The sequence below is a fragment of the Alosa pseudoharengus genome, unplaced genomic scaffold (assembly GCF_046254945.1).
Source record: "Alosa pseudoharengus isolate Yale_2024_CS ecotype anadromous, Long Island Sound unplaced genomic scaffold, YU_APseudo_1.1 YU_APseudo_1.1_scf_16, whole genome shotgun sequence".
Taxonomy (NCBI): Eukaryota; Metazoa; Chordata; class Actinopteri; order Clupeiformes; family Clupeidae; genus Alosa; species Alosa pseudoharengus.
In genome coordinates, this window is record NW_027468630.1 from 22,981,173 (window position 1) to 22,989,032 (window position 7,860).

Below are 7,860 nucleotides of genomic sequence, written 5' to 3' on the forward strand. Positions count from 1 at the left end.
CGCCTCAAAACAGGAAACATCAAGTACTACTTTGCTTTGCTCTTTGCATTTTTTTGTTCTTCCTCCTCCTTGTACCTCTATTTTTACAGTATCCTGCATCTCACAAACTTGTCCCTTGATTCTTGTTCTTTGTTGATATGAACTTGCACCAGTCAAAATCTATTGAGCAGTCAGTACTGTAAACAAATGGAAAGCACATTGTTCAGGGCCATACGATTTGTTTACAGTATTGTACAGTATACAGCCTACAATGCACTGTACTACAGTGTCCAATAAAAATCCTTTTTCTTGCCATCCTCCCCTTCCTCCTCATCCCCCACCTTGCATATGCACTCGTCCTCTTACATAGTTTCTTCTATCCATTTTCATTCCCACCTTCAACAACCTGTTTGCTTTCTGAACTGGCGTATATTGAAGTGAAATCAATTTTGAGTGGTTGTGTTTAATCGATGACATGTGTATGTCTATTTCTATTTCATTTTTGCCACTTGTGTTTACCAGTATGGATACAGTACATGAGCATTAGTGCAGAATGTGTTTTGAGAATGAGTGTTTAAAGTTTTTCTAAAAATTGTGTTTTACCATGTGAAATGGTTTAAGGTATTGACAACAGACTGAATAATTAGCTTAATGAGTTCAAGCAACTGAGAACTTTCTTCAGCCAATGGATTTTAGTGTTTTAGCAACTGAGAAAAACTGTAAGTACTCATATATTTTAGATGTTACATGTAATGTACATATACTGTATATATCACCACATATGTATTGTGCATACAGTGTATGTGCATGGTCTCATATATACATATATATTGTAACATATATTGTGCATATATGTTACAATATATATGTACATATATCTTTACAAATATTACCAATACATTTCCCCATATACATCTGAATACATTATGGTGGATAATATTTCTAACTAATTTGGGGCAGTCATGGCCTACTGGTCAGGACTTGAAACCGAAGGGTTGCTGGTTCGATCCCCGACCAATAGGTAAAATGCTGACCTGATCACGATGTTGGGGCACCATTCTACCATGGTAGCAAATGGCAACATCATCAGCTGACCAGTTCACAATGTTGTGGCAACATCACTCACAATACTACATGTCAACGTCATCGGCTGACGTCGTGGGGACGGTTCCCATGGCACCAAATGGTAACGTCATCAGCTGACCAGTTCACAACGTTGGGTCAACATCACTCCAAATACTACATGTAAACGTCATTGGCTGACGTCGCGGGGACATTTCCTGATACTAAATGGCAACGTCATCAGCTGACCTGATCATGATGTTGTGGCAACATCACTCACAATACTACATGGCAACGTCATAGGCAGACGTCGCGGAAACATTTCCCACAGCACCAAATGGCAATGTCACCAGCTGACCTAATCACAATGTTGCAACATCATCAGCTGACCAGGTCACGACGTCGCTGCAATGTCACTAATGGTACCAAGTGACAACATTGTCTTGCAAAGTATCTGTGACGTTGCAACAACGTAGCCAGAAGGTAATGTCGCGGTGACCATACCAAGCACACTCGCTGTTTAAAGTCATACATCACGGTAAACTAAAACTAAGATAAAGGTAAATGTTACAAAGGTGGCAAAATAAATATAGGCTATTATTAGCCATGACATTACTAGGCTATGAATCGTTTGTTCATTTAAAAAAAAAAAAAAAAATGGGGGGGGGGGGGGTTACAAACTTATTCAAAATCATCCCCCCCCCTCTGGTTTTTACACAAATCGCACCCTGCCTGTAACTATATAATTTGCTATTGTAATGGTATGCAGCTGGTATGTAGTTGTGCAGTATGTATGTTAGCTACACCTCCCTCCCTATGCCTTAAGAGACTAGTGCTAGTAACAGAGCTACACCTGGGGTATTAATACCGTATTAATTTAATTTTTAGCACACTCGACTTGATTGTTTTTTTTACTAATACTTCTAATCAGAGACCATTGCTGTTCTCATCAGAATCAGATGCACTGCAGGCTGCACCAATTGGAGATTGTGCATGGGTGCTACTACATTTAAAGTCCAAGTGTATGCCTGTGCCCTCCCAATGTCACTCCTTTATGTCTGATTCACAAATGTGCTCAGAGGATCTTTTGGTCGTGCCATAAATCAAACGGTGATAAAAGATACATCAGGTGTTTTTAGGGTGAAGTTTGAATCTTAACTCTGTCCCTTTTTTTACAACATATGCACGCAGAGATCCATCAGAAAAATCCCTTTCAAATACTTGAGACTCACATTTGTTCATCGTAATCCATTGGAACCTACACTGCAGTCACCATGACAGCGAGCTAAACCATGTTTAGCCATGTTCAGCAAAACGGAGAGAAAGAGAGAGAGAGAGAGAGACATACGGATTGTCCTATCAAAAGGGCTGGAGCCGAACGGATTCTTTCTCTCCAGCCTGGACATCCCCACTCTCCACCCCTCTCCCACACACACACACACACACACACACACACCTACACTCTGCCTCTTACATACCACACAAGTCCCTGGAAGGAGAAACAGTGCCCATCCCTCCCCACTCTGCCCTGAGGTCTTTGATGGTTCGGGAAACACAGTCTAGCTGCAGTACACAATAACACCAGCTGGGGACACTGCTGTGTTTTCTTCTACTTCCTCCCTGTGAATTGGTCTGTTGGAACAGAGCGAGGAGCGAAGTCAGGGTGGGGCAAAAGGGGAATAGAATGAAAAGTTCCTCTGAGTCTTAGACCTGTCCAGGGCTCTTTTTATGTGTGTCAGTGTAAAGCTGGGTGGCGCTGAAGTGGCACGCAGTCGATTGCCCTCCCAGTAGTCCCACGGGCCTGGCAGAGGTGCCCCTTGGGCAGATGACACATCGCCACTGCCGCCCCCTTCCCTCTCCCACGTCCACCTCTGTAGCAATGACCACAGTGAAGTGGAGAGGCTGCTGGGTAAACATGTACAGAAGGCCACCGCGGCCCCTGCGGACTCGCTTGATGACGGAGCGGAGCGTGCCAGGGCTTGGTGCCGGAGGAGGTGTCCCGCTGGGAGCTGGGCCGGGCTCTGGCACGGGGCGCCCCACTGCCTCCTTTCTCAGCTGAGCGCCGGGTGGGGCTTTTCCACAAAAGAGGTGCTCACTTGTTTAAAAAAAGAAAGAAAAAACGCCTGCTGCATTTGCTCTCTCTGACGCACAAAGGGAAAACAGCCAGAGTCGAGGGGGCAGCCGAGTTCACACTGTGCCGGCTTTTCTGACTGCAAGCACAAAAATAACATAAAAAAATAACATAAAAATAAAAGTGACTTGAGGCCCTCAAGTCCGGAAGCATTGGGGGTCTGAAGAACCTGTTTGGGTCGATGAAAAAAAAAAAAAAAAAAAAAACCTGACTGGCTGAGCTGAATGGAGGAACTCTATTATGCTTTTATGTTGTTTTCACGGCATGTGATTACCTTTTCTCTTTCATCTCATTCACAATTAGCTGATGATTTCCCTGTTTCCTTTTAGGCAGCTCTGACTGTCCACAGGCGATAGTGTTTTATAATAGCACTGAGGCTAGTACTATGTGTTGACATAGGGTCGTTTCAGTCTAACTTCATGTCAGTGGAGGCCAATGTTTATCAGAAGGAACGCCTCTCCTCATGTTGATGAATGTGATGTCTAAAATGTAATTGATTCTGATTGTCTGTTAGCTGTCTATCATTCTCAAAACGGCTCTCAGTACCATTCTTCATGCTATTATTGTTATAGTATGCAGTGTGTACGTGTAATACAGTAGCTAGAGCAATTACAACTGTTGTTTTTCTGTTATCATTATAGTCGATATTCAGGTTAAGAGCACAACTTACCTGTTAAATACATTTCTGTAATGTCATTATGTCTGCTAGCGCCCATGTCTTCTAAAACTTCAGATATTCTGTCTACAAATCCACTACATGAAAATAGCAGGACACATAAAATTAACTCTACCAATCACTTGTCTGTGAGATTGTCATCATCTTGATATGTTTACAGCAGACATGTTTACATTTACAGCTTGACACCGATATAAGTGTCAGCTATGTGCTGCAGAAAACCCTGCTTATGTACAGTATGTGGTTGTTTTCCTTTATGTTGGCGGATTGGCTGTTCTCTCATATTTGTCCGTAGGCTAAAAATCACACTTGAGATGCACAGTAATATGGTCACCACCACTTAATCTATTTCCGATGCTCTTTTTTTCATAATAATCATTCCCTCGCCAACTTCATTTTCCTTCCACAAACAGAGTTGTGTGGCCTGGGTAATAGGTGAAATCATCTTTCTTGTGACAGGTTTATCAAACCTTTCATCTGTCCTGATAATCAGCACAGACATACGAGAGACAGCGTGGGCATGTAAGACTTCATTAACATTTCATCTACAGTTTATTTGACATGCAGCCCTTCATGCCATAGACATGATTGTAGCGATGACATAGCATCTGACAAGTCATCACGTCAGCTGGTAGCACACCAAATCAGTTCCTAAGATACCAAAGAAGCAAAGATGGAAGAATAACAGTAGCTATTATTACTCTGCCTGTCTGTATTAGCACTTTATTACAAGACTGAGGCAGCATCTTCATCTAGTCATTTACCAGATGTTATGATCCTAATTCAACTACAGCACAGTGCAAATTGTATTCATATATCTAATTACACTTGTCATCAGTGTGTGCTCCAAAGCCTTGGTGTTGGTAACACCTAAACTCATCACTCATACAGCTCTTTCTGCAGAGTTACAATGCATTCTCATTGTAGCAGTCATCTATGACAATGATTCCACCATTTTGTCATTTATAAAATATACTGACAGCACAAGAACTTTAAAAGATGAACAGAAAGTTAAAGGCATCTTAAACATGGGGCCGGGCAAATTTGGGCTGGCTCTCAGGCTAGGTTGAAACGCCCCATAATCAAATCCAAATGGTGTGTTATCAGACTCAAATCCTAGAGGACTTAAGAAAGAGGACACAGTATTATTGCCAGAAAACCCACCTGTTTTTGTCCATGGCAAAAACATTCACCTTTTCAACAAGAAGCACTCTTTCAACACCTTGTGGCCAGCAATCCTACATTTTCCTCGATTATATTCATGCAGTTCTGCAGGTGACCTATATTCCCTGACCACCCAGAGAGAGATGACAACGGCAATCCAAGAAGAGGGGAGACACTATAGCAAGGCGATGAGTTGGCTTATTGCTTACTCTCTCATTCCAAGTTGAAATCTTCTTTGCACAGAAGTAATATTAGGGAAGAGCTACTCATGCAAAGGTTTCGGAGTTGTTTCCTGAGGAGGCCTGATGAAAGCCTGGAAAGCCGACACGTTTGATCTCTGTCTAGGCCTTTCATGCATGAATTACCAAAACACTGAGAAACTTTCACTTTCATATCACCCTTAATAAGTGAAGGTGTAAAAAGAACAAAGTCAATATCTTATTTTTTCAGGGAGTTTCATATCTGTCCACTGCGGTCGACACAATGCAGGCTTAAAGGACTTTAAAGGAGAACTGCGGCTTTTTAAACATAGGGTCCTGTTGTTTGAGGTCACTGAGTCTCCAGCCTCCAGTCGGTGGGAGTTAAAAAAAAAAGAAACCGTGTTACATAGCTCGAGTTATACTGCTAGTGGCTACCGCAGCCAGGCGGATACAAAGCTAAGCTATAGTGTTTGTGCCTCTTAACAGACTCAAAATGTCATTACAAGTGCTGGGCAATATGAACAACAACAACACGTTACATTTATATATAGTATAGTATATATACTCCTTGATCCCGTGAGGGAAATTTGGTCTCTGCATTTATCCCAATCCGTGAATTAGTGAAACACACTCAGCAAACAGTGAACACACAGTGAGGTGAAACACACACTAATCCAGGCGCAGTGAGCTGCCTGCAACAACAGCAGCGCTCGGGGAGCAGTGAGGGGTTAGGTGCCTTGCTCAAATATAACGCTTTTCTCAACACTCAAAGCGCTTCACATGGAAGGGGGGACCTCACTAACCACCACCAATGTGTAGGACCCACCTGGGTGATGCACGGCAGCCATTATGCGCCAGAACACTCACCACACACCAGCTTGAGGTGGAGAGTGAATGAATATGAACAGGATCGGTCGCTTTCTACCGAAGTTGAACTCTTTTTGGCTTTTTCTCATTTCCACACAGATGAAACTGTGTAGTTTATTTCCAAAAAACAAAAAAGCCTCCAGAATGGCCCTGTGGACCAGAGGACGAAACTCACCTGTACGGGCAACACAGCGTGCGGGACAGAGTTGAAGCAGCTGTCTCACCTGACTTGCTCCTCTCTCTTTTCTGTTTTGTTCTCTTGAACTCTTATGAGGTTCTTCATACATTTACATGGATTCATTTAGCAGAATTTATCCAAAGCAACTAACATAATCTGTCAATTACAAGGGGCACTCTCCCCAGAGCAACTGGGGGTTAAGTGCCTTGCTCAAGGGCACAACAGTGGAAGCCAGGAATTGATCCCACAACTTGTCAGGCAACTGCATGCTAGCCTAGCTCCTTAGCCACTATGCTACCACTGCCCCATATCGTCTATTCGGTTCAAATAAATAAGGATGACCATCAAACTCAGAGGACTCTTCTGTGTATGCCGTATCAGCTGTAGTCTGCGTCATCTGCACTGTATTCTCCAATGTTTGGTCTGAATGTCCTATCAGCTGACCCTCCCTTGTGTGTAAACTTTCCTCTTCCTGCAACAATGGAATTCCCATGTGATTAAAGCTAGCTTTCAGTAAGGTAGTGCTGTGCAAGCATCCACAGCTGGCATATGGACCGTTTCTGTGTTTTTGCATATAGTCATTAATATGGTCATAACCATTGTGATGCTCAAACACTGTTTTTTGGAAATAAACGAAAGTGCAGTAGCATGAACTCCCATGAGTGCAACTGGCAAGTACTGTGTTGGAATGGCAGCTTAATGACATCACACCCAGGCTTGCTGTTTGTCTGTTTCATCACTGCGATGCGATTTTATACATCCACGGAAATGTACAATCAATGGAAAATAGTGTCAATGGAATGACATGTATCAATGCGAGACAAGAGCTAGAGTGGGCATTGGTTAACAGATGGGAATGGGTCACAGAAAGAGACCATTTGATTCTCTATACCAGAGCAAAGCAATTAGCCTCCTTGTGATATGAATGAGACTGAATGATTACATATACATGTGCCACATCACAATAATTGAACGAGAGGCACATGCGTCTATGTTCACGTGTGTGTGTGTGTGTTTGTGTTTTTGTGGGTGTTTGAATGTGTGTGTCTGTGTGTGTGTGTGTGCATATGTTTTTCACTTGACTTCATATACATGCTAGCATGCTTACAGTGAGGCGTGCAGCGCTGCTTTATTTTCTGACCCAGCCTATTTCGTGGTCTTCTTGTCTGTCAACAAAAGTAAGTCCATGCTGGTCCAGACCACCCAGCCCAAGAGTGCTCTGCCAGACAGTCCTGTCACTAGATTCACTTCCTAATGCCTAATCCCCACTGTGTGCAACACAGAGCCCTGCATCCACAAACATCCTCACTTCCACCATCTCTCCAAGACACGCTCTGCCTCTGTGTCTATGAGTCTGTACGTCTCTCTCTCTCTTTCTCTCTCTCTCTCTCTTTCTCTAAGCCTGTGTGTGTGTTTGCGTGTGATTGTTGATGTGTCTGAGAATTTCTCTCTCTTTCTTTGTCTCTTTCTCTCTCTCTGTCTGTGAGCATGTGTGTGTGTGTGTGTGTGTTTGTGTGTGACTGTGCGTGTTTATGTGTGTGAGTATTTGTGTTTGTCTCTCTCTGTCTCTGTGAATGTGTGTGTGTGTGTGTGTGTGAAAGGC